The 12,297-nt window shown below is 45.6% G+C and overlaps 2 protein-coding genes and 1 non-coding gene across 5 annotated transcripts in view; 1 reads left to right on the top strand and 2 right to left on the bottom strand.

Annotated features, from left to right (window-relative positions):
- Nucleotides 1–12,297, top strand: part of LOC117869997 (zinc finger protein 883-like) — a 929,932-nt gene that overhangs the window by 384,501 nt on the left and 533,134 nt on the right. The gene's annotated exons all lie outside the window — the stretch shown is intronic.
- Nucleotides 1–12,297, bottom strand: part of LOC117870029 (zinc finger protein 501-like) — a 561,112-nt gene that overhangs the window by 324,442 nt on the left and 224,373 nt on the right. The window lies entirely within an intron of this gene.
- Nucleotides 3,340–3,413, bottom strand: TRNAT-UGU. Its single transcript has one exon. It is a non-coding gene; the product is annotated as a tRNA-Thr (tRNA).

Here is a 12,297-nt window from a genome sequence, read left to right as displayed (position 1 = left end):
ATCCCAACTCATGGCTCCCTCCTTCCCTCCAGCAGCAGGTGCTTCTGACTACTTCAGGAAGTTTTTCTTGCAAGGTTTCATGTATCAGTCTGCATGTGGATTTTACAGTATGTTGGAAATGTCTATATTAAATATGTAAGCAGGATCTGAATGAGCTCTCCCCTGACATCTAATGATGAGCTGTGGAAGAGGACTTCTGGAGCTGATCTCGTTTGCATGGGCACACCCATCCTGTCTAGGTGCTCAGCATGATGGGATTGCTTGCTGAAATGATTACTTTTGGCTGGTGTTGGATTCCCAGTCTCCTTGTTATTGGGGCAGGAGAAATAAAGCGTTGTTATTCTTGTTGTGTGTATCGAGGGTAGCAGAACAGTGCTTGGCATACCCCAATTGAGGGACTCACACTCAACTGAATAGCACTTGCTAGGCAGGAGACATGGGTTCCAAAGCCAACTGGCGTGGGGCCTGGGTCATAATACCACAATTTAGGTTTTAGAGCAACTTTAGTCCAGGCTAGTTGTGGAGGGATGAGTGAGTCCCTACATAATGAGTATGGTGCCTTCTTATTTTCCTCCCAGGATGTGAGGTGAACTCTACAGATGCACCTCTGAGCTTGCACTGACTAAGGACAACAACTGCGAGTGGGTTACAGGGAGGAGATGGCTCATGTTAAAGGATTTTGGTTGCTGGGCTTAAGAACCGGGGGGGGGGGGAAGAACACTGCCCATCTTGTTTGGGGGTGGGTCTTTTGCTCATGATTTATGTTTGTGTTGGGGCTGCTGACATGATTTCTACTAATCCTGGGCTTATATTGCAATGTAGACATACCCTGAGAGTGCATCTATAATGTGATAAAAGTCCTGCAGCATGGCTGGCCTGGATTGTCTGACTTCGGCTCCTGGGGCTCAGGTTGTGGGACTAAAAACTGCAATGTAGACATTTCAGCTCAGACTGGAGCTGGGCTAGGAGACCCTCATCCCTCGTCGGGTCTCAGAGGCTGGGCTCAAGCCCAAGCATCTACACTGTAATTTTATAACCCTGCACCACAAGCCACACAAACCTGAATCAGCTGACTCAGGGTTTGAGAATTGTGACTTGGGTGTGTTAATGGCAGTGTAGACATAATGTTAGGGTACGTCCACACTGCAATGAAACATCCAGGGCTGTCCCATGCCAGCTCAGGCTCCTGGGGCTTGGGTTGTGGGGTGGTAAGTTTGCAGTGTAGTCATCTCAGCTCAGGCTCAGTACTGGGCTCTGGGACCCCACATGGTTGGGAAGGAGTTTAACAAGCAAAAAAGGTAAAATGGCAGTGGAGTATTACCGTGGACTCAATGGCATTTCTCCACTAATCTGTCTGCTTTGGGGCAAGGACAATAACACATCCTGCTGCTTTGTTATTTCAAAAGGTGATTTATGATTTTCATTCTTAGACACGGTGCACAAAGCAGGTCTCAACCTAGGGTGTAAAATAAATGAGCCGCCCACAGATTCTGACAGCCACAATGAGCCATTTGGTGTGAGAGTCCAGACCTGCCCCTGTCCCAGAGGGAGGGGGTCATCTGCGAGGGGACTGGACCACTGACCTATCAGCTCTTAACTCCCAAACTTTCAGTAACTCTATTATAAGTTTCAGAGTAGCAGCCGTGTTAGTCTGTATCCGCAAAAAGAACAGGAGTACTTGTGGCACCTTAGAGACTAACAAATTTATTAGAGCATAAGCTTTTGTGGACTACAGCCTACTTCTTAGGATGCATATAGAATGGAACATATATTGAGGAGATATATATATACACACATACAGAGAGCATGAACAACTCCCACCTGTTCATGCTCTCTGTATGTGTGTATATATAGCTCCTCAATATATGTGTAAGAGGGGGAATGGTCCCGCTATTGTGGGGAACTTTCCTGGCTTCTGCACTACCCCGGTGAAGTGGGCTAGCAAAAGGATCCGAGTCCTCGCTCCCACTTCCTTTACCCAGAGGCCTCCCTGCTCTTGAGGACTCCCCTTCCACTCTCCTGTCTGGCAGAGTCCTCTTAAACCCCGACAAGGCTGGGCCCAGGATTCCTGGGGGGCTTGACCCCCAACCCTGCTGTGGTCACCCAGGACAGGGGCTAGGGTGTCCCCACTCCAGGGTACTCTCTCTGCACTGGGCACCTCCTTGACCCACTGATCATTTCATACAATTTAAAGCAAATACAAGTTGTTTAATTAACAATTAATTTTAAAAAAGAATAAGGAAAAATGGGAAAGGTTAAAGGAAAACGCATCACCCTGCTCTGTGGCAGGGAACATCACAAACAGTGTCTCTGGAACGTCAGGGCAGTTCAGTCTGTTCCTTGTAGGTCCCAGGACTGCTTCTCAGGCCCTGTCTGTGCTGCAGGGACGCTGTGGGTTGGACACTTGCTCTGGTGGTGGCCACATGCTCTCAGGCTCTAGGTGGCAGGACCCTTTTTCCCAGCGTCGCCCCCACCCGGTCGGGGTTATGATCCCCCTGCAAGTCTGGCCTGCAAGGCCTCTTGGCTGAGGCGTCTCCCTGTGCTGGGCCCACTGCCCAGGGTCCCCCTCACTCTCCCCAGCTGCTCACCGCACTCGGACTGCACACGGCTCCGGACTGCCCCAGCCCCAGCTCCGGACTGCTCCAGGCCCGGCTCCAGCTCCACTCGGCCTCAGCACGGCTGCTGCTGCTGCTCTGCCTTCAGCTCCCTGGGCTGCTTCTCTGACCTCTCTGGCTCTGGTTGCTGCAGCTCTGCCCCCAGCTGCAGCTCTGCTCTCTCTGGGCTGTGCTCTGGCTTTGGGGCTGCAGCTCTGCTTCCAGCAGCTTAGCTCGGGCCCCTGCTCTCTCCTTAGCTCGGCCCCCCTCTGTCTGACCCAGGCCATTCCAGTTCACACAGAGGACGGGACCCCCTCTGGTCTCCTGACTCTCTGATTAGCCTGCCCGCCCTGTCAATCAGGCTCATCTGGAGCATTGGCCTCTCCCCATTGTTCCTGGGGACTGTCAGTCTCAGGCTCCTGATTTGCCATCGACCCTTCCCCTTTTAGTGCTGGGAGCTAGCCAAGCAAAACACCCCCACTGAATGTTAGTAAGGGGGCAACAGTCCCCTTACATATGTTCCATTCCATATGCATCAAAAGAAGTAGTGGGCTGTAGTCCACGAAAGCTTATGCTCTAATAAATCTGTTAGTCTCTAAGGTGCCACAAGTACTCCTGTTCTATTATAAGTGACTGTGAGTGTAATTTAAACCATAAAAAAAATCACACTGGGCTAGACCAAAGGTCCATCTGGCGTGAATCTTGACAGTAGCCAATATCAGATGCCCTAAAAGGCTGCTTAAGAAGGCACCATTGGGAGTTGAACCCAGGATCTCCTGTTTACAAGGCAGGTGCTTTAGCTAGCTAAGCCATGGTGCCTACCTTAGCCTAATGTATTGTAACTACCCACACCTGACTCCCTGCCAACCACCTCCTCTCTGTTAAAAGTTTTGGTATTATGCACAGAAACTTTCTTCCCTCAGGAGAGACCTGGGAACCAGGGCTGCCAGCCAGACAAACACCTTTAAGAGGAGGCGTCCCTCTCCCTGTCAAAAAATGATCTCCCTTCTTCAGTTCAGTGACAGCCTGAAATGTTACTTCTCCCGGCAGAGGTGGAGGATTGAAAGAAGATGCATCAAACCCCTGTGTAGCTGGGAGGAATGAACACAAACACTCCCTTGTAGCTGAAGAGATGTTTAGTTTTACCCTTGGTAAACTACAAGACTAAAGGGAAAGATGGTGGTCCCAGATATAAAGATTGAAACCTGAAACACTCATCATAGTTATGCCCATAGTGACTTCTAAATCTTTCTATAGTCTTCTTCTTATCATCAGTGTATTATTTTCTCTGGAGTCTAGACATTGACTATACCTTGACCAAGAAATGTGGATCCTGATAAAATAATTGACTAGCCCTGGTTAAGGTAATGGACTTGACACCCACTTGGGTGTCTCCACGCAGCTTCAATTACTAACAACAGTGGCTGACTTTTCACCATAGCTTTTAATCAGGGCAATAAATTGATACGAACTCCTGTAAAATCATTTCTCACACCGAGACCTTCATCCACATTCATTAGGGCACTGGGCCACCATGTGGACGTTTCATTTCCCTCCTCAATTTCACACAGAGACACAATTTCCTTTGCACAGATCCATGAACAGCAAAACCTCCCTGTGTCTCTTGTCTGAGCCAGGGCATTCAATTCTATTGACACCTTCTCTCCTGCAATGGCAATAGTCAGACAGAGGGGACGTGGCCACCTTCACCTCTGACAGTGAGATATTGGCTCGGCTCTTTCTTTATGCTGCTGTTATAGTCCATGAAACATCAAGGATTGAATGCAAGGCTGTGTTCACGCACCAACCCCCGGAAAAATTTTTGAATTGTCAAAGGTGGGGAGTGAACAACAATGTATAGCAATGTCGTTAACCACAAACACACACTAATCATGCTCCAGCCAGAAGAGAAATGGGCAGGAATTTTTGCTGTTCAGCCATGGACACACTTGCACTAATGCACAGCTGTGAGTGTTCTGGGGGAGCTGGTCTGAGCAAACAATTTGAAGTGACAATTCTGTGAGAACAGAATCATTGTGTAGTGAAGAAATTGGCCATCAAGTAGTTGTGGCTGAGTGGTTAAGGCCCTAGACCAGATATCTATTGGGGTCTCCCCACACAGGTTTGAATTCTGCCAATTATGGAAATGTTAGTGTATTGTCATTGCTGTTGTCTTAGTGCCTGAGCATCCAAAATGCCAAACTGAAGCCAGATCTGGTCTCACTCTCAGGCTGGCTACACTTAAAATGCTGTTGTGACACTGCTATAGGACTTAAGAGTGGACAGTTGCTACAATAAGTGGAGGAGTTTTCCATCCCTCTAATAGCTACATTGACAGAACAATCTTTCCTTTCATTTAGCACTATCTAACCAGGGCTTAGGTCAGCTTAACTATACTGGTTTGGGGTGTGTGGATTTTTCACACCCTGAAAGATGTACTTCTTAGAGGGTTTATCCCTTCACCCTCCCATTCTCTGGTCCTTCTCGCATGAACAGAGAGCAGCAATACCCAAAGTTCAAAGGTGCAAACAATTCAATGTTTATTGGGGTAAACTTCCAGCAAGCAATGATTCCAGTTTCCTTCATCAGTATCCCCCTTCCCAGCTCTGACACCACAGAGCCTTGCCTGTGTCCCTGTTCCCATTCCCTGATCCCATCTCCCGCCTTAGCAAAACATAATTCCAATTTCCCCACACACTTCCTGATTGACTGCAGGCTATATAGTAAAACTTGAGTTCTGCTTAGCTATACCTTAACCAATCATTTTGCTGAAATTTAACTAACCAATCCTAACATATTGTAACATGATTATCTAATCAATTATATCCCACCACTTTAATTGGTTTACACCCAACACATTAATTATACAGCAGACAGAAACAATAACAGAACCAGACAGAGATTATACAGACAAGCAATAGGGAAGTGGGGACTACAGTGATAGAAAAACAAAGAAATGAGGATTTCACACCCCAGCTATTGATAAGTGAGTTCTTACCAGACAGGATGCTATCACAGTAGAGGTTGTGGGTGCTTGTTGCTTAACTGTCTGCCACACAGGGCAGGATTTTGAAGTTCACCATTACTTTCTCAGAATGCTAGCAACTATCTTTTGTTCACTTAAAACTTGAGCAGGGAGATTACAACACCTCAGAATTCATGGAGTTCCAGGAAACCTGTACTTTAGGTCTGGGTGAGTGTGTCTAAGGGTACGTCTTCACTACCCACCGTATCAGCGGGTAGCAATCCATTTATCCGGGATCTTAACGAGACGCGGTATATCAATCCCTGAACGCACTCACTGTCTACTCTGGAACTCCACCAGAGCGAGCGGCGGTAGCACAGTCGACGGGGGAGCTGCGGCCATGGATCCCGCACTGTGTGGACCACAGGTAATTCGATCCAAGATACTTCAACTTCAGCTACGCTATTTGCATAGATGAAGTTGTGTATCTTGGATCGACCCCCTCCCCCCCCAGTGTAGACCAGCCCTAAAAATCAGCTGTGCTATAGAAGGTCTTTTGGAGATGAAAGAGATGTGCTATTTTGACCTCCCTAAAGAGTTCATCAAATATTAATGAAAACTAGGGTTGATAAGTCACATTCTTGGTAGCATCAGGATGGTGGACTGGTCTAAAGCACCAGCTTTATGACTCTTTTTTCCAATCTCTTGGGTGTTCTGTTCTCTGCATAGAGACGTGGTTTCAAATCCCACCTCTGATATGACCATTTTCTTCTATCTGGCGAAAATGGCCTCACTTCAATCTCTTTTGGAACAATAGAACACCATTTGCTTAGCATTTCTATTACAGTAGTTGTGAGAGAAGTTCCAAACCAGGGGGAAACACTGCCTTTTCTCTCTACCGATCAATTTTTGTCTTCGTTCATTCCAAGCCATTTCTCAAATACATCCATATTTCCCACACTTTTTTCTTTAGTGTTCTTTGCTTTTATGAAACTTCAGGGTCATCATTTAATTGCCACACAACTGTACTTATGAAGTAAAGTGAAACACAACATTTTTAAATATATTTTTGCAGAAAAGTTTTGCTTTCTGACCTGGAATTGAACAGGGGCTACCTGAGGGGGACAATGCTACTCCCTTTTTTTGTCTCATCCAAAAACCATCAGTTCTTGGTGCCCTTTGTTTCCCTGTTCTTCAAAGGGAATCAGCTAGTATAGTGGCTCCTGAGAGAGCCTTAGAAAAAGACCCAAAAGTCACAGTTGCTGGTTTCTGTAGTGTAGTGGTTATCACATTTGCCTAACATGCAAAAAGTTCTGGGTTTAAAACCAGGGAGAAACACTGCTGCTTCCCCTTCTCTGGGCTTCTATCACTCCAAGTCCTTTTTCAACTATATCCATAGCTTCTATGCTTTCTTCCTCATTATTGTTTTTCCTTTCATGGAGCTTTAAGTTCCAAAGAAGAGGGTTAACCTGCATTTTGAGGGAAGGAACAGACCATCATTTGGGAGACTGCCAGCTACATAACAAATCTGAGTGTAGAAGAAACCTAACCCTTTGTCCGGCGTATTTAGCTCCCAGACAGCAGTTTTTCCCTCACTTTTGTTTATGTTGAGCTAACTACAAACAGCCTTGTGTATCCTTTTCATGTCAGAGAAGTCTACTGACTGCTGATCACATTTCCACTACTTTTCTGGCTAGGCAGGGTTGAGGGTGTGAGGAATCAGACCATAATAATTGGAACTCTCTAACCCATCCTTTTAACATACAACCTCACATTCCACTTTTTAAATAAAGTTTTTCCCATAATATTTTTGAACTCTCATCATCTTGCATGTCTTTAAATTATGTTAACGCAAGCTCTGAGCTACAAATTTCCTTACTGTTCCATTGCTATTTTTAGCACAGCATATTGATTTTTATTACCATCTTGTTTTACTCCCACCCTGGTTTTTATAAATCATCACAAATGCAGCAACGAGGAGTTCGAGAAATATACAAGAAATGAATACAGTGTGATCCAGTCGATAGGCAGAGAGCTGACTCCGTACGCAGCCTGAAACAATCTCCATGACAATAAAGAGGGCTGGGAAGGATATGACATGGAAGTATTTATATGCCCAATGCAGAGCTGGAGCCAATGTAGGAAGAAGTAGAGAAGCTAAAGATCGCTGAAGTGGGACAGTCAGCTCCTGAAGGGTTATTCTTCCCTCTCTTAGCTAGGCTAGAATAGAAGAAGAGAAAATTCTCTCTCACTCTCAGAGGATGATAGAAATGTCAATTTGACCTCTGTTCCTCTTCTACTAAAGCTCAGAGACAGGAAGAGACATTTCCTGCCTAAGAGCCTTGAGAGAGCAAGGTTAGGCAGCAGGCAATGCTAAAGGCCCCGTTGCATGGAATGTAACTCCAGTCAGCTCGTGTGAGGTGTTATCAAAACCCCTCCCTGGGCTTCTAGGAAAGAGGTAGTATTGGCTCCAGGTGTTTTCCTGGAAGAGCCTCTATAGGAGGAAAAAGAAGTGGAGAGGGTTGCAATGGGCCTAAATGAAAGCAGAAGAGGATTGTTCTTCTTGTTGTTTGTTTGTGTTACTCTTGTGATCCTTGTGGAGGAAGCTGAGGCATCATTTGAGTTTCTGTCAAAGCCTTTGGTTGGGCTCAGTTTGTGACCCTGAGCACAGGGGATCCTTCACCCTCTGCTCTTGTCCCCTCAGGGCAATGGAGAATGGACCAGGTTCTAAAATTAGACAGAGGAGCCAGAGAAAGCCTAGTACAGATGATAAAAACACCCACTGTTACCTCTCTGGTGGTCTAGTCTATTCATTAGGTTTTAGCGTTTTCACCACCGTGACCTGGATTTGATTTCCAGTCAGGGAAAGACACTTTTCAACAAATAGCTTCACTTGTTGTCTCCTCACTTGATACTTCATCATGCTCAGATGGGTTTTGGAGACCATGTGAAAATCAAACGGCCTCATAACAGAACATAGGTATGTTCCCATTGTGGACCTTGCATACAAGTAGAGCTGGGCAAATCATTTATTTCCTCGCTTGCTAGCTAGTCTAACCTATCTAATAATAATAATAATAGTTCAGGTTGCTCCAAGATGAATTCTTTTCAGTTTTCTTGTTGAAACAAAACTTAAAAAAAAATCATTTTTGGGCACCAAATTATTTCAGTAAATAAAATATTCATACAAAAAACATTCACCCAGCTCTATAGACTAGTCTTCAGAATTAACCATCTGGAGAGAAGGATCATTAGCCTCTTCCATTCCTGAAGTCTAGCTGCTGAAGGGTTCTGGGGAGAACCAGATTTCATAGCCTTCCACCTGTATACCGCTGGTTGCCATCTTTCTTAAGGTGAAAGGCAATGTGGTTTAGTGGCAGCTCTACGTATAGCCCTCCATTCAAATATCTACAGAGGAGAATTTGTTTTGCATTGCATATAAAAAGAAAATAAATTGTGTTGAAACCTAAACCTGGGATCAAGGTGAAACCTGGTGATTTAAAATTAAGGATAAAATCTCTACTGAGTTGAACAGAAGGAAAGCTTTTTCATCAGGTCCTTTCAATGCTAAAAGTTGAGATGGTTCTTAGAGGTTCCAGACACATAATAGGCCGGAATTTTCAGAAGATCTCATACCCACCACTAGAGCCAGATTTTCAGAAGAACTCAGCTCCCAATTAGGCACCTAAATTTTTGCCCAGTTTTTCATCTTGGGTCAACCAGAATATCTATTATTGTTATTATAATGTTGGTTAGGCTAGCTAGCAAGGGGGGAAATAATTTGCACATGTCTAGTCCTGTAAAAGGGCATGCAACCTGGACTTTGAGGTGCACAGTGGAAACATGCCCACATTCTGCTACTAGTCAGTGGGAAACTTTCATTTTTACATGGTCTCCCAAACCCTTCCCAACATCATGTAGAAGATGGGTGAATCAGGAAAAAAAACATGGATTTGTTTAAATTGCAAGTGAAGATTTTTTCCACAAAGAGACACTTTTGCCCCTGATTGGGAATTGAACTCAGGCCATAGCAGTGAGAGTGCTGAATCCTAACCACTAGGCTACCACAGAGATGATAACATTGTTTTTCTTCTCAATTATGCTACACTTTCTGTCCAATTTCTGAAGCTGCTCCTTTATCCATTCCCTGATGGGCTAAGAGCAGAGAGTTCAGGAACATCTGTGCTCAGGGTCACAATGTGAGCCCAACCCAAGCCACTGAAACAAACTGAAATGATGCTTCAGCTTCCTCCAAGAGGATGACAGAGCAACACAGAGAAAACCCATGAGGAACAATCCTCCTATGCCTTCATTTACCCCATCGCAACCTCTCAGCAGCTGACCTGGAAGCTCTTTCAAGAAGGACACTGCATTGATAACAGCTCTGGCATAGAGACCAAGGGAGGGGTGTTGCTCCCCCTCAGTGTGAGCTGATAGCATTCTGACCCTGTGTAATAGGGCTCTAAGCTTTTCCATCTTGTGAGTTCTGTGTCCTCAGCAAGCAGCCAAAGTGCTGAACCCCCTGGACTCTTCTGCTGGGAGCATGGTGATTGCACAAAAGCTACAAGCCCTTTTTCCCTTTTCTTGTCCTCCTTGGCTTCCCCAGACCTTCCCCACAAATGGTTATCTCAGACAATGGAGGGATCTAAGTACCTGCAAGTTTCCCTCACCCACCTCTTAAGGCAAACAGTGATTCCCTTCTCTGACACTCTTGGGCCCAGGCTTCTTTTGAGTTTTTCCCCTGGGGGACCTGATTCCCTGTGAAAATGTATGTGTGGCATGTGGGGAACCAGCTTGTCTGCTCCCTCTCTAGGACCTGAGAAGCTTTTTTTGATTCTCCCCCACTAAATGAGTCCAACAGCACCTCCCCCTGGTGGGAGAATTCTAAATTTCATCCTCCCACACTGGTTACTCTGACCAGCTGATGGCGACAGCATGCTAAATCAACCCCAGCTCTCTGGTCTAGAACGCAGCATCTAACCAGCCTTGTAACAGCTCTGGTTTGCTCACTGGAGACATAATGAACCAGGAAAGAAGGCAAATGTCAGAAAGGGACCCTCAGCTCACAAATACACACCCTCAGGGGTCCTTCTACACTGAGCTGGAGCAGTGGAATGGCTTTATCTCAGGCTATTTCAGCTAGGAGATCATAACACCCTTAATCACACAGTTGTGAGTTTGAGCCCCATGTTTGGTGGTAGTGACAGCCCTTAGGTGTCACTTTTTTGCTTACAGTCACAGCCCAAAATGAAATAAACTCTCTGTCCTCGCTACGATCTTTGGCAGGTAATGTCTCTTCCTCTCTCTGAGCTTCAGTAAAACATGAAGAGAGAACAAACTGACATTTGCATCCTCCAATGAGAGTTGAGAGAGGATTTTCTCCTCTTCCATTCTACCCCAGGCAAGAGAGGGGATAATAACCATTTAACAGATGATTGCAGAGAGAAAAGTTTGGTCATTATAAATAGGACAATATCAGTTGTTCTCCATGTCCACTGAGGGTAGGACAAGAAGTAATGGGCTTAATCTGCAGCCAGGGAGATTCCCGTTAGATATTGGGAAAAGCTTTCTAACTCTAAGGGTAGTTAAGCTCTGGAATAGGCTCCCAAGGGTGTCTGTGGAATCTCTGTCCTTGGAGGTTTTTAAGAACAGGTTGAACAAACCTCTGTCAAGGATGGTCTGCATATACTTGGTCCAATAGACAATCTGCTCTGGCTCTGGCTCCCACTTTGTGCTCTGTGCCTGGGCCGACTGCTGAGGGCACTTGATCCCACATGCCCCCCCGACACATCACCTCTGCTTGGCCCTGCCTCAGCAGAGAGGGCTGGAGTTGATGACCTCTCCAGGTCCCTTGCAGCCATCCATCTCTATAATTCTATGCCATAGGAATACAATACAAAAAACAACAAAAGTGAAAACACCACAATATAACATCTAACAATTCAGCATGAAATGACATTCCCCAGCAAAAAGTGACAATACTTAGGAGTGCAAAGCCCTACAATTCAGCACAATGCAAATGAACACACCATAGGGCAAAATGACGCACTGCAAAAGAGCTCAGCTCAAACTAACACAACACAAGGCAGTGCAAAAATGATACAACACGAAACAATGCATCAGAGTGCAAAGTGACACTATGCAAAACAGCGAGTCAGGACCAAGTATCCCTAGGCCAGACCTGACAGGTGTTTGCATACCCCCTTAGAATCCTCCAATGAAGGAGATTCTGCAACTTCCCATTGAGGCCTTTGCCATGCAATCGACAAAACTTGGCTTGTGGTTAAGGGCCAGGCTGTGACTCATAAAATTTGGATTCTGTTCCCAGTTTGTCCCCATTATTCTCTGTGCAAACATGGACAAATTACATCACATCTTTGGGCCTCAGTTTCCCCATCTGTAAAATGGGACCCACCCTCCCACACTTCGTCTATTTTGCCTGTGAGCTGTTGGCAGCAAGGACTCTCTTTCTCACTATGAGTTGTACCACACCTGGCAGAATCAGGGCCCTCACTGTTGGCCGGGGTCTCTGCAGAGCCCGGCACAATAATCTGGGAGCCCAATGATGATACAAAAAACCTCCCCTTTTATTTGTTTTTAAAAGGCTATTTATAGCCTTCAAGTTCAGGCAGGAAACATGACCCAAGAGGGACATAATACTCCAGCTGAGGCCTAATTAGTGTGGATTCCCTCCAGGAAAAAAGGGCTGCAATTAAAAATCCCAGGGAACACCTCAAA

This window comes from Trachemys scripta, chromosome 25 (assembly GCF_013100865.1).
Source record: "Trachemys scripta elegans isolate TJP31775 chromosome 25, CAS_Tse_1.0, whole genome shotgun sequence".
NCBI classification, from domain to species: Eukaryota; Metazoa; Chordata; order Testudines; family Emydidae; genus Trachemys; species Trachemys scripta.
This window is presented reverse-complemented; position numbering and strand designations above follow the sequence as displayed.